Below are 18532 nucleotides of genomic sequence, written 5' to 3'. Positions count from 1 at the left end.
CACCTGGTTCTTCAACCTCCCACCCCCCCCCCCCCCCGCCCCTTCAAAACCCTCTGGTTGTTTTTCAGAGTCCATAGTCTCTCATGGTTCATCTCCCCTTCCAGTTTCCTTCAACTCCCTCTCCTCTCCATCTCCCCATGTCCTCCATGTTCTTTGTTATGCTCCACAAATAAGTGAGACCATATGATACTTGACTCTCTCTGCTTGACTTATTTCGCTCAGCATAATTTCTTCCAGACCCGTCCATGTTGCTACAAAAGTTGGGTATTCATCATTTCTGATGGAGGCGTAATACTCCATTGTGTATATGTACCACATCTTCCTTATCCATTCATCCACTGAAGGGCATCTTGGTTCTTTCCACAGTTTGGTGACCGTAGCCATTGCTGCAATAAACATTGGGGTACAGATGGACCTTCTTTTCACTACATCTGTATCTTTGGGGTAAATACCCAGCAGTGCAATTGCAGGGTCATAGGGAAGCTCTATTCTTAATTTCTTCAGGAATCTCCACACTGTTCTCCAAAGTGGCTGCACTAACTTGCATTCCCACCAAAGTGTAAGAGGGTTCCCCTTTCTCCACATCCTCTCCAACACACATTGTTTCCTGTCTTGCTAATTTTGGCCATTCTAACTGGTGTCAGGTGGTACCTCAATGTGGTTTTAATTTGAATCTCCCTGATGGCTAGTGATGATGAACTCTTTTTTTTTAAAGATTTTATTTTATTTATTTGACAGAGAGAGAGATCACAAGTAGGCAGAGAGGCAGGCAGAGAGAGAGGAGGAAGCAGGCTCCCTGCGTAGGAGAGAGCCCGATGCGGGGCTCGATCCCAGGACCCTGAGATCACGACCTGAGCCAAAGGCAGCGGCTTAATCCACTGAGCTACCCAGGCGCCCCAATGAACATTTTTTTAATTGGATTTTTATTTCTTACTTTTTTTTAATTTATTTATTTTTTCAACGTAACAGTATTCATTGTTTTTGCACAACATCCAGTGCTCCATGCAAAACGTGCCCTCCCTATTACCCACCACCTGTTCCCCCAACCTCCCACCCCTGACCCTTCAAAACCCTCAGGTTGTTTTTCAGAGTCCATAGTCTCTTATGGTTCGCCTCCCCTTCCAATTTTTTTTTTTTTTGATGATGAACATTTTTTCATGTGTCTGATAGCCATTTGTATGTCTTCGTTGGAGAAGTGTCTGTTCATATCTTCTGCTCATTTTTTGATATGATTATCTGTTTTGTGTGTGTTGAGTTTGAGAAGTTCTTTATAGATCCTGTATATCAACCTTTTGTCTGTACTGTCATTTGCAAATATCTTCTCCCATTCCGTGGGTTGCCTTTTTGTTTTGTTGACTGTTTCCTTTGCTGTGCAGAAGCTTTTGATCTTGATGAAGTCCCAAAAGTTCATTTTTGCTTTTGTTTCCTTGGCCTTTGGAGACATATCTTGAAAGAAGTTGCTATGGCTGATATTGAAGAGGTTACTGCCTATGTTCTCCTCTAGGATTTTGATAGATTCCTGTCTCACGTTGAGATCTTTTATCCATTTCGAGTTTATCTTTGTGTATGGTGTAAGAGAATGGTCAAGTTTCATTCTTCTACATATCGCTGTCCAGTTTTCCCAGCACCATTTATTGAAGACACTGTCTTTTTTCCATTGTATATTTTTTCCTGTTTTGTCGAAGATTATTTGACCATAGAGTTGAGGGTCCATATCTGGGCTCTCCACTCTGTTCCACTGGTCTATGTGTCTGTTTTTATGCCAGTACAATGCTGTCTTGGTGATCACAGCTTTGTAGTAAAGCTTGAAATCAGGTAACGTGATGCCGTCAGTTTTGTTTTTGTTTTTCAACATTTCCTTAGCAATTCGGGGTCTCTTCTGATTCCGTACAAATTTTAGGATTATTTGCTCCAGCTCTTTGAGAAATACCGGTGGGATTTTGATCGGAATGGCATTAAAAGTATAGATTGCTCTAGGCAGTATAGACATTTTAACAATGTTTATTCTTCCAATCCAAGAGCATGGAACAGTCTTCCATCTTTTTGTGTCTTCTTCAATTTCTTTCATGAGTGTTCTGTAGTTCCTCAAGTACAGTTCCTTTGCCTCTTTGGTTAGGTTTATTCCCAGGTATCTTATGGTTCTTGGTGCTGTAGTAAATGGAATCGATTCTCTAATTTGCCTTTCTGTATTTTCATTGTTAGTGTATAAGAAAGCCACTGATTTCTGTACATTGACTTTGTATCCTGCCACGTTACTGAATTGCTGTATGAGTTCTAGTAGTTTAGGAGTGGAGTCTTTGGGGTTTTCCATATAAAAAATCATGTCATCTGCAAAGAGAGAGAGTTTGACTTCTTCCTTGCCAATTTGGATACCTTTTATTTCTCTTTGTTTTCTGATTGCCGTTGCTAGAACTTCTAATACTATGTTGAACAAGAGTGGTGAGAGTGGACATCCTTGTCGTATTCCTGATCTCAATGGGAAGGCTGCAAGCTTTTTCCCATTGAGGATGATATTTGCTGTGGGTCTTTCATAGATAGATTTTATGAAGTTCAGGAATGTTCCCTCTATCCCTATACTTTGAAGCGTTTTCATCAGGAACGGATGCTGGATTTTGTCAAATGCTTTTTCTGCATCAATTGAGAGGACCATGTGGTTCTTTTTTCTTCTCTTATTGATTTGTTCTATCACATTGATTGATTTGAAAATGTTGAACCAACCTTGCAACCCAGGGATGAATCCCACCTGGTCATGGTGGATAATCTTTTTAATGTGCTGCTGGATCCTGTTTGCTAGGATCTTGTTGAGAATCTTTGCATCCATATTCATCAGTGATATTGGTCTGAAATTCTCCTTTTTGGTAGGGTCTTTCCCTGGTTTGGGGATCAGGGTAATGCTGGCTTCATAAAAAGAGTCTGGAAGTTTTCCTTCTGCTTCAATTTTTTGGAACAGCTTCAGGAGAATTGGTGTTATTTCTTCTTTGAAAGTTTGGTAGAATTCCCCAGGGAATCCGTCAGGTCCTGGGCTCTTGTTTTTTGGGAGGTTTTTGATCACTGCTTCAATCTCGTTACTAGATATCAGTCTATTCAGGTTGTCAATTTCTTCCTGGTTCAATTTTGGTAGTTTGTAGTTTTCCAGGAATGCATCCATTTCATCTAGGTTGCTTAGCTTATTGGCATATAACTGTTGGTAATAATTTCTGATGATTGTTTCTATTTCCTTGGTGTTAGTTGTGATCTCTCCCTTTTCATTCATAATTTTATTAATTTGGGCTTTCTCTCTTTTCTTTTGGATTAGTGTGGCCAATGGTTTATCGATCTTATTGATTCTTTCAAAAAACCAGCTTCTAGTTTCATTGATACGTTCTACTGTATCTCTCGTTTCTACCTCATTGATCTCTGCTCTAATCTTGATTATTTCCCTTCTTGCATGTGGAGTTGGTTTGATTTGCTGTTGATTCTGCAGTTCTTTAAGGTGTAGAGACAGCTGGTGTATTCTGGATTTTTCAATGTTTTTGAGGGAGGCTTGGATGGCTATGTATTTCCCCCTTAGAACCGCCTTTGCTGTATCCCATAGGTTTTGGACCGAAGTGTCTTCATTCTCATTGGTTTCCATGAATTGTTTAAGTTCATCTTTGATCTCCTGTTTGATCCAAGCATTCTTAAGCAAGGTGGTCTTTAGCTTCCAGGTGTTTGAGTTCCTTCTGAACTTTTCCTTGTGATTGAGTTCCAGTTTCAAAGCATTGTGATCTGAGAATATGCAGGGAATAATGTCAGTCTTTTGGTATCGGTTGAGTCCTGCTTTGTGACCCAGTATGTGGTCTATTCTGGAGAAGGTTCCATGTGCACTTGAGAAGAATGAGTATTCTGTTGTTTTAGGGTGGAATGTTCTGTATATGTCTATGAGGTCCATCTGGTCCAATGTTTCATTCAATGCTCTTATTTCTTTATTAATTTTCTGCTTTGATGATCTGTCTATTTCTGAGAGAGGCGTATTAAGATCTCCTACTATTATTGTATTCATATCAATATGACTCTTTATCTTGATTAATAGTTTTCTTATGTAATTGGGTGCTCCCATGTTGGGGGCATAGATATTCACAATTGTTAGATCATCTTGGCAGATAGTCCCTTTAAGAATTATGTAGTGTCCTTCTGTATCTCTGACTACACTCTTTAGTTTAAAATCTAATTTATCTGATATAAGAATCGCTACCCCGGCCTTCTTCTGAGGCCCATTGGCATGAAAGATGCTTCTCCATTCCTTCACTTTCAGTCTGGGTGTATCCTTAGGTTCAAAATGGGTCTCTTGTAGACAACATATGGATGGGTCCTGTCATTTTATCCAATCTGCAACCCTGTGTCATTTTATGGGCACATTTAGGCCATTCACATTGAGAGTGATTATTGAGAGATAGGTTTTTATTGACATCGTGTTGCCTTTGAAGTCTTTCTGTCTGTAGATTGTTTCTATATTTCTGTTCAATGATATTCTTAGGATTTTTTCCTCTTTTATAGGACCCCCCTTAATATTTCCTGCAGTGTCGGCTTGGTGGTTGCATAGTCTTTTAAGCCTTGCCGGTCTTGGAAACTCTATCTCTTCATCCATTTTAAATGTCAGTCTTGCTGGATAGAATATTCTTGGTTGCATGTTCTTCTCATTTAGCACTCTGAATATATTTTGCCACCCCTTCCTCGCTTGCCAGTTCTCTGTGGAAAGGTCTGACGTTATTCTAATGGGCTTTCCTCTGTATGTAAGGAGCTTCTTTGTCCTAGCTGCTTTTAAGAGGGTCTCTCTTGAAACATAATTCCTCATTCTAACTATAAGGTGTTGTGAGGACTTTCGAGAATCTAAAATCTTGGGAGGAAATCTCTCTGCCTCTAGTACATGAACGTTGTTTCCATTCGTGAGATTGGGAAAATTTTCATAGACAACTTCTTCCACTATATCTTCTAGACTTCTTTCTTTTTCCTCCCCTTCAGGGATTCCAATAATTCTGACGTTCGAACGTTTCATGGCATCGTTTATTTCCCTGATTCTGTTTTCGTGGCTTCTGAGCTGTTTGTTCCAGGCTTCCTCCTGATCCTTTCTCTCTATCTGTTTGTCCTCCAGATCACTAATTCTATCTTCTGTCTCAGTTACCCTAGCTTTTAGAGAATTTAGATTAGATTGGAATTCATTGGGAGCATTTTGAACATCATCCCTGGTGGCTTTCAGTTCTGCCCTAACATTGTGAACATCATCCCTGGTGGCTTTCAGTTCTGCCCTAATCAATTCTGTTTGGTCATCCATGGCTTTCTCCAATCTAGCTATTTACTGGATAATTGTTAGTCTGAATTCCTTTTCTGACATATTGTCTATGTCGATAGCCATTAGCTCTGTTGCAGAAGGCCCATCCTCTGTATTTTTCTTCTGTTGGGTATTCCTCCTCCTAGTCATTTTGGTAAGAGATGACTGAACACATGCAGCTGGACTTATCGATTGTGGTGTAGTCAATGTGCACCCTGGAACGCTTCTGTGCAATCAGGATTCCCCACCCAAATGAGAGAAAAAAGAAAAGAAAAAGAAATAGAGAAGAAGAAAGAAAAAAAAGGGAAAAGAAAAAAGGAAAAAAAAAAAAGAGAGAGAGAGAGAGATAGGAAAAAAAGGGAAGATAAAAGAGAAGGCTCAGCCCAAATGGGCCACAAGGTAAGATTTGTGAAGTATACAAACAAAAAGAGACAAACAAAAAGACTGATAAAACTATATGACAAGAGAAAAAAAAAATATATATATAAGCAAAAAAAGGGAAGAACCTCATCAGAAAGAACCCCAAGTATAAGATTTATATATTATCAGGACAAACACAAATTCACAGAAACACTGACAGAAGGAAAAATTGGGAGAGTGGTTATGAATTCTCAGTGTGGGTGAGGAAGGTTATTTTGATTCTTCCTGAAGGTATCTTGATGTTTTTGTTAAGGGACTCAACTTTCCTAAGTTACAGGGGGATTAGAAACTGGTTTGCCTATAGGGGCAGCATTGATTGGGGAAAGGGGATTACCTTGAAGTTTAACTCTATATGTATAGTAGAAAATAAAAATTAAAAAAGAATAAACTAGACTAAACTAAGTTAAAATTAAAAAAGAATTAAAAAAATAGAAAAGCAAAAGAAAAACACGGGTGTATGTATCAAAAAGTTCAGGTTAGAAGGTTATTAAAGAATTTGATGTACTGGACATCTCAGTGTGGTGGTAAATAGGTTAAAAAATTATCTGTATGTATAAAAAAAAAGAACCAGAATATTGGTAAAGAGGTAAAAATAAAAGTTGTATTTATGAAGTAGTGGTGGTTGTTCTCTTGTAGTCTTTTTTTTTTTTTTTTTTCTTCCTTCCTGGTTGGTTTTCTGGGGGAGGGGCCTGCCACGTGGGTTTTCAGACAATGATGTTCCCTGAGTTAGGTCCTCCCGCTCCCCTCAAGGGGGTGAGCTCTGAGAAAACTGTTTTTTTCAGCCTTTTGTTCTCTGGGGGTTTTTATGTTCTTTCATCTGCTTTCTCTCGCCTTGACAGCTTTTGATGGTTTTTGGAGGTTTAGAGGAGAGCAAACTGCACCCCGACCTCCCTCTCAGAGAGAAGCCTCAGAATGTTTTGCAAAAGCTGCTGGCAGAGTCGGTTCTGAGTCACTGTCCCTGGGGATGCAGGAGCTCCTCGTTGTACCCAAAACCAGGGCAGCGGTGGCTGTCTAGGCAGCTCCAGACCGCCAGAGAGGTTCCGAGCAGAGATCGCACACTGAGATTTTCCCGCTGTCCCGGGCTGGGAATGTCTGGTTTTTCCGGATGCCAGAGCTCCAGGCTAGCGCCTATGAGCACCTATCCCAAGGGAGGGTGTGGGACGCGCGCGTTTCAGGATTGCCATCTGGCCAGGCTCCCAGCCCCTCACGAGAGCCAGAACCCACTCGTTCTCAGGCGCTCTGGCGTTCAGGCGCACTGGCGGCTCAGGGACAGAGACCTGATTTCTGTGCCGCACTCTCTCTGGCTCAGCACCAGGGGAGGCTGTCCTGGGTCCGGGGACTTAGGTCCCTGACCCTAACCGCCCAGGTTCCCACTATTACCCCCCGCGATCCTTTGCTCTTTGTTTTTTGAGTGCTTTCAACCAGACTCCAAGTTAATGCTGGTCCCCAGACGCAGAGCACTCTCGTGTTGGGGTATTACTTTCCAATCGGTCGCCTCTGGTGGCTCCCTCCCCCTTTTGTTTATCTTCCAATATCAGTCCGATGCTCCCAGTCTGCTTTACCTGCACTGGCATCTTCTGCTCCTGTAGAGATCCAGACGTGTATAATTCTGATCTCAGGCTGATTTCATGGTGGACGGAGTTCTTTGGTACGTAATCAGCTCACTTTAGGGTACAGGTTGAAATGGTGCCTCCTCCTACTTCCCTGCCATCTTACCCATCCATCGAAATTTTATTCTTCTTGATGGTTGAGTAATATTCCATTGTATAGATACAGCACATCTTCTTAATCCATTCATCTGTCAGTGGACGTCTGGGCTCTTTTGATAATTTCTTTACAAATTATGTCTGTTGCTGATATTGCAAGGGTGTAACTTCATAGTAAAGTTCAGTGTAAAGAAACAGATGTGGATTATGTTAGGAGCAAGATCAATATGAGGTATTCATGGTAGTATGGAATTAAACATGCTAGTAAGAAAATAAAGTTTTATTTTTGAATGTACTAGCAAGTATTAACTTTTAGTCACTATGTTAATAAGCAGTAGATAGGTGAAAATGAAATATGAATCACCTAATAAAATGAGTAGTATTCAGAGCCTATTTAAACAGAAAGAGTGGCAAACTAAGGTGAAAGCATTGAGTAGAAGAGCTCCTCATGGCATTCTGCAAAATGTCAACCTAGGATGGGAACTGATCTGTACTCTTTCAGATGGAGAGACATTCAAAGAGGGAAGTGGCTATTTTGAATGGTAAAGTTGTAGAATCCCAAAAGAGCTTCAGCCACTTCTAGAGATAGCCTTTGCTCAAGGAGAAGCCTGCTGTTGGAAGTACCAATATTTTCAGTACTACCCATTAATGTCGTAAGATTTGCTCAATGTCTTACTTCCACATATCCTCAAATGAAGTAAGACAGGAGCTTTAACATTAGTGGACAACTGAAAAATGCATAGGTCTTAGCAGGAGACCAACCTAAATTTATGCTACCAAATAACAATTATGTGATTCTAGCTAAGTTTCTTAATTTCACTGAGCGTCAGTTTCCTCCTCTATAAAATACATATTATCAATAAATTCAGAGGATTGTTATAAGAATTACCATAGATATACTGTTCCTACTAAAGTGCCTATTGCAGTAGGAGCGAAAGATAGATAGCATTATCCTTTACAGCTTTAATAGTTAAGATGTTGCACCATAGTTCTTCAGAACTATGTTCTCTCCCTGAGCCATTCTTTAGAGGTGAGTAAAGCAGAGAGAAACCACTGCAATATAGCTGGAAAGAAAACCTGTGCTAATTTGTTATCCAGGGTATCTGCACTTATAAAACTACTTTAGGAGTGTAGAAAGATTATTTTCAAAAAGTGAGTTAGTGCAGTACAGATTTTTTTGTAATGAAAAAATCCAGGAAACACCTGATTCTCTTTTTTTCTTGTTTAATATGGAACTTTGAAGCAAGAAATCTTTCAAGAAGATTCTAATAAACTAGTAAAGGTAGAGAACACCAATCCCACTGCTCATTTACATTCCCCAGTTTCTGATTGAATCCCTCACCAGGAATCACATAAATCTCCTGCAATGGGGGCTTCCTGTAGAGCACATTCTGTCACAAAATTAGAGGGGATGATTGCATAGCAACATTAAAACAACATGAAGTATAGATCTTCAACTCAACCAGGAAAAGGGGATATTTGAGAAGGTTATTTTTTTTGAAGCAGAAAGCCTTAGTTTGTAGATATTAAAGTGATTTCATAGCAGCTGTTAAAAATCTAGTTCCAATTTGGGTGTTATATGTGAGTGATGAATCACTAGATTCTACTTCTGAAACTAATACTACACTATATGTTAACTAATTTGAATTTAAATAAAATCTTCGAGGAAGAAAAATCTAGTTCCAATTTGGTGGGATTGGTGAATTACAAAATTAAAGGGATCTGAAAATGAGTAAGCATATCTATTGCTTCCAACCCCCACAGTCCAGAATGAGGAGAGAGAGAAACATCATCATGTGAAAAATCATTCCAATACCTAATGTAAAAAACAATAATGAGAATGAGTACTATAAAAATAGTACAGATTCCATATCAAACACAGCAAAAGGACAGGTACTCAATCTCACATTGTACATCCATTTGATATACTTATTTTTTTGCTCAGAATGCTCCTCAGTTCTTCTGCATGCCCTATACCTGTGAGACAAAGGGAAAGAGACAAAGGGTGCAGTGAAAGCTGTTGCAATTTTAATTTACTCACATTACAATCATTTTTCCCCGTAAGGTTTAGATAAAAGAAGCCATTTTTTTGTATGTGGAAATATCATAGCATAAGTATGCAGTCATGCAACCATCACATCTATGTTTTACCCAAGGGTAATATATGGAAATCCCACTGTTATCCTCTGAGCCAACAATAACATTATTTCATCCCCCTCCATAAATAAGTCAATAGCCTTGTCCCATGAGGGGCTTCTTTAATTTTCTGCTATTGTTTTCTGAAGGGAAGTCTTTATGCTTGATTCTGAGATTTGTATATATAAACATATCTGTTTTTCTTATTTCTGTTTAATTTTTTTATTTGAGTATAATTGACACAATATTATGTTAGTTTCAAGCATATAAAATAGTGATTCAGCCTATCTATAGGTTATGCTATGCTAACTGTAAGTGTGGCTAACATCTGTCACTATATAACACTAATATAATATCACTGACTATATTCCCTATGCAGTGCCTTTGATTTTTTTTTTTCATTTGAGCCTTTAAATTGGTCTTGCCTGATTTGTAACAACAACCTTGATTAGCAGTGTGTTGTTAATATGAAGGTCAGTAAATCTCCATAAATGAAGAATACAATGAAAGGTTCAATGTTTATGGATTTCTATTTATAATTTCTATAGAAATGTTATCTGTGGTGACCAATAGAGTTTAGTGTAAGAATGATGGAGAAAATTGAAAGCTGTTTACCAAACTTCTTTCTTCTTCTTTCTGAACACATAACTAGAACTAGCTTATCGCAGCTTCCTGTGAAGCCATGTGACTGAAATTTAGTCAACATAATATAAGCAGAATTGATATACACAAACTCCTGCATCACCCATTAAAAACCCCAAGGTACTATCCTTCATGCTCTTTCTTCATTTGTGGGATTGATGCAAATTAACATGGAAAACTTGAAAGCCATTTATACTGACTGCTGTCTAGGAATTCCATGTTGGACTATTCTGTGAACAGGAAATTATTTCCATGATATTGAATTTTGAGGGTTTATTTGTTATAGGAACTAGATTTATCCCCACCAATGCAGATGGCAAATGTGGACCTTTACTTTCTCAGCTCTTGTCCATCATATTACTTATGCATTCTATGCCAATGGTTCTCAACGAGGGGAAATTTTCCCTGCTGGGGGATATTTAGTAATGTGTAGAGATATTTTTGGTTGTCACATCTGGGAGGTGTTACTGGCTTCTAGTGGGTAAAGGCCAGGGATATTGCTAACTATCATGTAATGCATAGAATAGCACCCCCTGCTCAACAAAGAATTATCTTGTCTGAAATATCAGTAGCCTCAGTTGAGAACTCTGCTCTAAGTTTGGATGAGGCCATAATACCATTTTCAACAAACGATTTATGGTTCAGCAAATGAGTTGTTATTATTCTTTCTTTTCTAAGCTATCCTGCTTTTAGATATAATGAACAAATTTATTTATCTTTGGCTTTTTATAGCCTAATGAAAGATTTGACTTAGCTATGGTCTATTCCCAAGCCGCTCTAAACTTTCATTCTTCCAGACCATTCCATAGATTTTATACACATATGAACTCCATGGTAAAGTAGGAGTCTTTTTTAAGCTTATTTAAGCTTTTTTAAGCTTATTAAAAAACAATAAGCTTATTGTTTTTGTTTTTTTTTTTTGTCATTGTATTTTCAGACCCTAGAACAATGTCTGAACCAATATTTGTTGAATGAATAGTTGTGTATTAGAAACCATAGGGAGTGGGGAAAACTGGAACATCTAGGGTACACTTCAAGGGTACCCCACTTCAAGGGGCAGCAACTACTCAGAGCTTACAGTTGTTGCCTAGGAAAGGAGACCTGGCTGACTTTATGTAAATATGTAAAGTCTCCCAGTTTTAAAACATTGCTATCAATTTTAAAAGCATATAATGTATAGTCACCACTGTTTAGACCACACAATATACATCTTTGAATTTCATTTGACTCCAGGTCTCCCATCTTGTACTCAGTTAGCATTATTAATAACAACCGCCATCATCAATGGGCTCTTAATATGGGTCAGCTATTGTACCAGTTAGCTTTTGCTGCATAAAAACCACTTCAGTGGCTTAAAGCAACAATTTTTAATTTATCTCAATATTGGGGTTGGCAACAGAGGCTGGGCTCAGCTGGGCATTTCCGGTCTTGACTATTTTCCATATGTCTAAAGTCAACTTTCAGTTGGCTAAGTGGTTATGCTCTGGGGGATTGGCTGGCTATCCTCAGATGTTCCAGGCAATAAGGCCACATGTTTTCGAGCCCATAGCAAACTAGCCTGAGTTTGTTTACATGGCAGCAGCAGCAGCATTCCAAGAGATCAAGAGAGCATTTTGAGGCTTAGGTTCAGAACACTTATATTATATCCCATTGTCCAAAGCAAGTCACAAGACCAGCCCAGACTCAAGGAGGGAAGAGAGAGACTTCATCTCTTGATATAAGGAGCTACAGAGTCACATTACAATGGATATGGATATAGAAAAGGGGATAATAAGGCCACTTTTATATAGAATCTACCAAAGATGCTATTTAATTGCTATACATTGATCATGCCATTTAATCTTTTTTTTAACAGCCTTTAAAAAAATTTTTAAAAAGATTTTATTTATTTATTTGACAGACAGAGATCACAAGTAGGCAGAGAGGCAGGCAGAGAGAGAGGGGGAAGCAGGCTTCCCACCAAGCAGGGAGCCCGATGCGGGGCCTAATCCCAGGACCCTGAGATCATGACCTGAGCCGAAGGCAGAGGCTTAACCCACTGAGCCACCCAGGCACCCCCATGCCATAATCTTTATTAAACTCTTAAGAGGCAAATATTACATCACCCAATTTAAAGATGCCAAAGATAAGGCTCAAAATGTTAAGTCACTTCTCAAGTACTAATAGGTATATATATATTTTAATTTTAATTACAGTTTACTTAATATATAGTGTTATATTAGTTTCAGGTGTACAATATAATGATTCCACAGTTCCATATATTACTCAGTGCTCATCAAATAAGTATACTTTTAATCTCCTTCACCTATTTCACTTACCCTCAAATGCCTCCTCCCCCAGTAACAATTGGGTGTTCTCTGTAGTTAAGAGTCTATTTTTGGGGGGCTCCTGGGTGGCTCAGTTGGTTGAGTGACTGCCTTCTGCTCAGGTCGTGGTCCAGGAGTCCTGGGATCGAGTTCCACATTGGGCTTCCAGATCCATGGGGAGTCTGCTTCTCCCTCTTGACCTCCCCCCTCATGCTCTCTCACTCTGTCTCTCTCTTTGTCAAATAAATAAATAAATAAATCTTTTTTAAAAAAAGAGTCTATTTTTTGGACTGTCTCCTTTCTTCCCCTTTATTTGTTTGTTTTGTTTGTTATACTCCACATATGAGTGAAATCATATGGTATCTTTCTTTGGCTGGCTTATTTCACTTAACATTGTACTCTCTAGCTCCATTCATGTCATTGCAGATGGCAAGATTTCACTCTTTCTTAAGGCTGAAAAATACTACATTGTATATATCACTTCTTTTTTATCCATTCATCTGTCAGTTGACTTGGGCTGCTTCCATAGTTTGGTTATTGTAAATAATGCTTCAATAAATATAGGGGTGCATATATCCCTTTGAATTAGTGTTTTTGTATTCTTTGGGTAGATACCCAGTAGCATAATTACTGGATTGTAAGGCATTTCTAGTTTTAATTTTTTGAGGAACCTCTATATTGTTTTCCACCATGGCCGTACCAGTTTATATTTCCACCAGCAGTGCACCAGGGTTCGCTTTCTTCCACATCCTTGCCAATAACTTTTGTTTCTTATATTGTTGATTTTAGCCATTCTGACATGTGTGAGGTGATATCTCATTTTGGTTTTGATTTGCATTTACCTAATGGTGACTGATGTTGAGCATCTTCTCATGTATCTGTTGGCCATCTGTATGTCTTCTTTGGAAAAATGTCTATTTATGTGTTCTGCCCATTTTTAATTGGATTGTTTTGTGGGTGTTGAATTTTATGTGCTTTTAAAAAATATTTTTCATTTAAATTCAACTAACCAATATATAATACATCATTAGTTTCAGGTGCAATGTTCAATAATTTATCAGTTACATATAAATACTTTGTCTTTTTTGGCTACTAACCCTTTATCAGATACGTCATTTGCAAATACCTTCTCACATTCAGTAAGTTGTCTTTTAGCTCTGTTAATTGTTCCTTTATGGTGCAAAAGCTTCTAATTTTGATGTCGTCCCAATTGTTTACTTTTGCTTTTGTTTCCCTTGCTTTGGGAGACATTTCTAGAAAGATGTTTTTAATGGCTGATGTCAGAGAAATCATTGTCTATGCTCTCTTCTAAGATGTATATGGTTTCAGGTCCTTAAACCAATTGGTCTTTATTTTTGTGCATGGTGTAAGAAAGTGTTCCAGTTTCATTCTCTCACAAGTAGCTGCTCAGATTTCCCAATGCCATTTGTTGAAAAGACTGTCTTTTTCCCATTGCATATTCTTTGCTTCCTTGGTCGAGGCTTAATTGACCATAAAATTGTGGGGTATTTCTGGTTTTTCTATTCTATTCTCTTGTTCTATGTGTCTATTTTTGTGCCAGTATGACACTGCATTGATTACTACAGCTCTGCTATATAACTTCAAGTCTGGAATTGTGATACCCCCAGGTTTTTCTTGGGAAAAAAAATTTCAAGATTGCTTTGGCTATTAATGGTCTTTCGTGGTTCCATACAAATTTTAGGATTGTTTGTTCTAGTTCTATGAAAAGTGCTGCTGGTATTTTGATAGTGGTTGCAAAAATCTGTAGATTGCTTTTGGTAGCACAGATATTTTAACAGTATTTGTTCTTCCAATCCACAAGCATGGAATGTCTTTCCATTTCTTTCTGTTGTCTTTCATCATCTCTGTTTTGTAGTTTTCAGAGTACAGGTCTTTCACCTCCTTAATTAATTTTATTCCTAGTTATTTTATTACTTTTGGTGCAATTGTAAATGGGATTGTTTTCTTAATTTCTCTTCCTGATGTTTCAGTATTAGTGTATATAAATGCAGTGATTACATTGATTTTGTACTCTGTGGCTTTACTGAATTAATTTGTCAGTTCTGAAAGTTTTTTCATGGAGTCTTTTGGGGTTTCTACATATAGAATTATGTCATCTGCAAATAAGTGAACATTTTACTTTTTCCTTACTAATTTGGATGCTTTTTCTTTCTTCTTGATGTCTGATTACTTTGGCTAGGACATCTAGTACTATGTTGAATAAAAGTGGTGAGAGTGGACATCCTTGTCTTATTCCTGAGTTTAGGGGAAAATCTCTCAGTTTTTCACAATTAAGGAAGATCTTAGCTGGGTTTTTCATATAAGGCCTTTTATTGAGGTATATTCTCTCTAAACCTACTTTGTTGAGGCTTTTTATCATGAATGGATATTGTACTATGTCAAATTCTTTTTCTGCATCTATTGAAATGATCCTATGATTTTTATCCTTTCTCTTATTGATTGATTTGCAAATATTGAACTACAGTTGCATCCCAGGGATAAATACTATTGATTGTGGTGAATGATTTTTTTAACGTATCATTGAATTTTGTTTATTAGTATTTTGTTGAGGATTTTGCATCTATTTTCATCAGAGATATTGGCCTGTAGTTCTCATTTTTAAGTGGTGTCTTCATCTGGTTTGGGTGTCAGGGTACTGCTGGCCTCATAGAATGAATTTGGAAGTTTTCCTTCCTCTTCTGCTTTTTGGAATAGTTTGAGATGAGGGGGTATTAACTCTTCTTTAAATGTTTGATAGAATTTACCTGTAAATCCATGTGGTCCTGGACTTTTGTTTGTTGGGAGTTTTTTGATTACTGATTCAATTTTGTTGCTGGTAGTCAGTGTTTGAATTTTCGATTTCTTCCTGATTCAGTTTTGGGAGGTTATATGTCTCTAGGAATTTACCCATTTATTCTGGGTTGTCCAATTTATAATTTTTATGATACTCTTACAATCATTTGTATTTCCTTGGTGTTGGTTGTTATTTCTACTTTTTCATTTGTTATTTTGTTTGAGCCCTCTATTTCCTTTGATGAGTCTGACTTGAAGCTTATCTATTTTGTTGATCTTCAAGGAATCAGCTCCTGGCTTTATTGATCTGTTCTATTGTTTGTTTTTTTTTTCAGTTTCTATGTAATTTATTTCTGCTCTAATCTTTATTCCTTGTGCTGGTTTTTGCTTTTGTTTGTTCTCCTTTTTCTAGCTCCTTTAGGAGTAAGATTAGGCTGTTTGATTATTAGAGATTTTTTCTTTCTTCTTGAGGTAGGCCTGTATTGCTATGAGCGAACTTCTTTGAACAGCTTTTACTGTATCTCCAAGATTTTGGACTCTTTGTTTTCATTTTCATTTGTTTACATGTAATTTTTTATTTCTTCTTTGAATTCTTTGTAGACCCAATTCATTGTTTAGTAGCATATTATTTAACCTCCACATATTTGTGCTCTTTCCAGATGTTTTCTTTTTGTTGACTTCGAGTTTCATAATGTTATGACCAGAAAAGATGTATGGTATGACTGATCTTTTTTAATTTGTTGGGACTTACTTGTGGCCTACTATGTGATCTATTGTGGAGAATGTTCCATGTGCATTTGGAAAGAATGTTTCTTCTCCTGTTTTAAGATAGAATGTTCTGAATATATCTGTTAAATCCATGTGGTTCAGTGTGTCAAACAAAGCCTTTGTTTACTTATTAATTTTCTGTTTGCATGATCTATACATTGATTTAAGTGGGATGTTAAAGTTCTCTACTCTCATTGTATTACTATAGATCCATTCCCTTATGGTTATTATTAACAGTTTTATGTATTTGGGTGCTCCCATGTTGGGCGCATATTTACTTTTGTTATCTTTTCTTACTGGATTATACCTTTCATTATTATTTTATTATTATATTTTATTATTGTATAGTGTCATTTGTCACTTTTAATCTTTGTTTTAAAGTCTATTTTGTCTGATATCTGTTTTTTTCCCCTACTATTTATTTAATTATTTTGAGAGAGAGAGAGAGAGAAGAGTGTTTGCATGGGGAAGATGGGCAGAGGGGGAGAGAGAGAGAGAGCAAATATTGAGCAGACTCCCTGCTGAGCATGGAGCCTGACGCAGGGCTTGATTTCACAATCCTTAGATCATGACCACTGAAATCAAGACTGGGACACTTAAATAGCTGAGTCACCCAGGAGCCCCTGTCCTGCCTTTCTTTGGAAAAAAAAAGATTTTATTTATTTATTTGAGAGTGCACATGCATGTGAGAGGAAAGAGAGAGAGTGAGAGAATGAGAATGAACTCAAGTCGGGGAAGGGTAGAGGGAAAGGGAGAAGCAGGCTCCCTGCTTGATCCCTGCTTGAGGAAGGGCTTGATCCCAGGACCCTGGGAACAGAGCCTGAGCTGAAGGCACGTGCTTAACTGACTAAGCTACCCAGGCGTTCCTTATTCTGGCTTTCTTATCACATCCATTTGCATGATAAATATTTTCTCCATTCCCTCACTTTCAATCTGTGTATATCTTTAGGTCTGAAATGAGTCTCCTGTAAGTAACATATAGATGGGTCTTGCTTATTTATCCATTCCATCACCTTATGTTTTCTGATTGGAGCATTTGGTCCATTTACATTCAAAGTAATTATTAATAGGTATGTATTTATTGCCCTCTTGTTACTTGTTTTATTGTTGTTTTTGTAGCTCTTCTTTTATCCTTTCTTTTCTTGCTCCTTTTTCTTATGGTTCACTGGTTTTCTTTAGTGATACATTTGGATTCCTTTTAATATATTTTTTGCATGTGTTATTAGTTTTTGATTTGTGGTTACCATCTGGTTTGTAGTATAACGTCTTCTTCATATAGAAGTCTATGTGAAGTTGATATCTTCTTAAGTTAAATCCATTCTTAATCCCCTCCTATCCAGTTTTAGGTATATGGTATCATACTATTTACATCCTTTCATTTTGTGAGCCACTTGACTGATTTTTATAGATATGTTTATTTTTACTGCTTTTGTGTCTCCTACTTTTCTTACTTTTTCTTACAGTCTCTCCTTTCCATTCAAAAAGTCCCCTTTAACATTTCTTGTAGCACTGCTTTAGTGGTAATGAACTCCTTTGGCTTTTGTTTGTTTGGGAAACCCTTTATCTCCCCTTCTGTTCTGAATGATAGCCTTGCTGGATAGAGTATTCTTGGCTGCAGATTTTTCCCTTTCAGCACTTTTAATATATCATGCCACTCTTCTGGCCAGAAATGTTTCTGCTGAAAAATCTGCTGATAGCCTTATTGGGTTTCCCTTGTATGTAATTGTTTTCTTTTCTCTTGCTGCTTTTAAAATTTTCTCTTTATCACTACTTTTTGCCATTTTATTTTTTTTTAATTTTTTTTAAATTTTTTTAAAATTTATTTATTTATTTGACAGAGAGAGATCACAAGTAGACAGAGAGGCAGGCAGAGAGAGAGAGAGAGGGAAGCAGGCTCACTGCTGAGCAGAGAGCCCGATGCGGGACTCGATCCCAGGACCCTGAGATCATGACCTGAGCCAAAGGCAGCGGCTTAACCCACTGAGCCACCCAGGTGCCCCACTTTTTGCCATTTTAATTACTATGTGTCTTGGTGTGGACCTCCTTGGGTTGATTTAGTTCAGGGAATCTCTATGCTTCCTGGATATAGATATTTGTTTCTTTCCCCCATATTCGAGGTGTTTTCGCCTATTATTTCTTCAAATAAATTTTCTGCCACCTTTCTCTCTTCTTTTGATATCCCTATAATGCAAATGCTATTATACTTGATAGTGTCACTGAATTACCTAAGTCTATTCTCATTTTGCATAATTCTTTTCTCTCTCCTGTTCAGCTTGATTATTTTCTATTACTCTGTCCTCCAGATTACTAAGTCATTCCTCTGCTTCCTCTGGCCTGCTATTTATTCCGTCTAGTGTATTTTTAATTTCATTTATTGCGTTCTTCATCTCTGATTGCTTGTTTTTTAATCTCTTTTGTTGTCTTTTGCTTGTGTTTTTTCTCTTTGTTAAAGATCTCACTGATGTCCTCCACTC

The sequence above is a fragment of the Meles meles genome, chromosome X, assembly GCF_922984935.1.
Source record: "Meles meles chromosome X, mMelMel3.1 paternal haplotype, whole genome shotgun sequence".
In the NCBI taxonomy this organism is placed as follows: Eukaryota; Metazoa; Chordata; class Mammalia; order Carnivora; family Mustelidae; genus Meles; species Meles meles.
Note: the sequence above shows the minus strand (reverse complement) of the source record.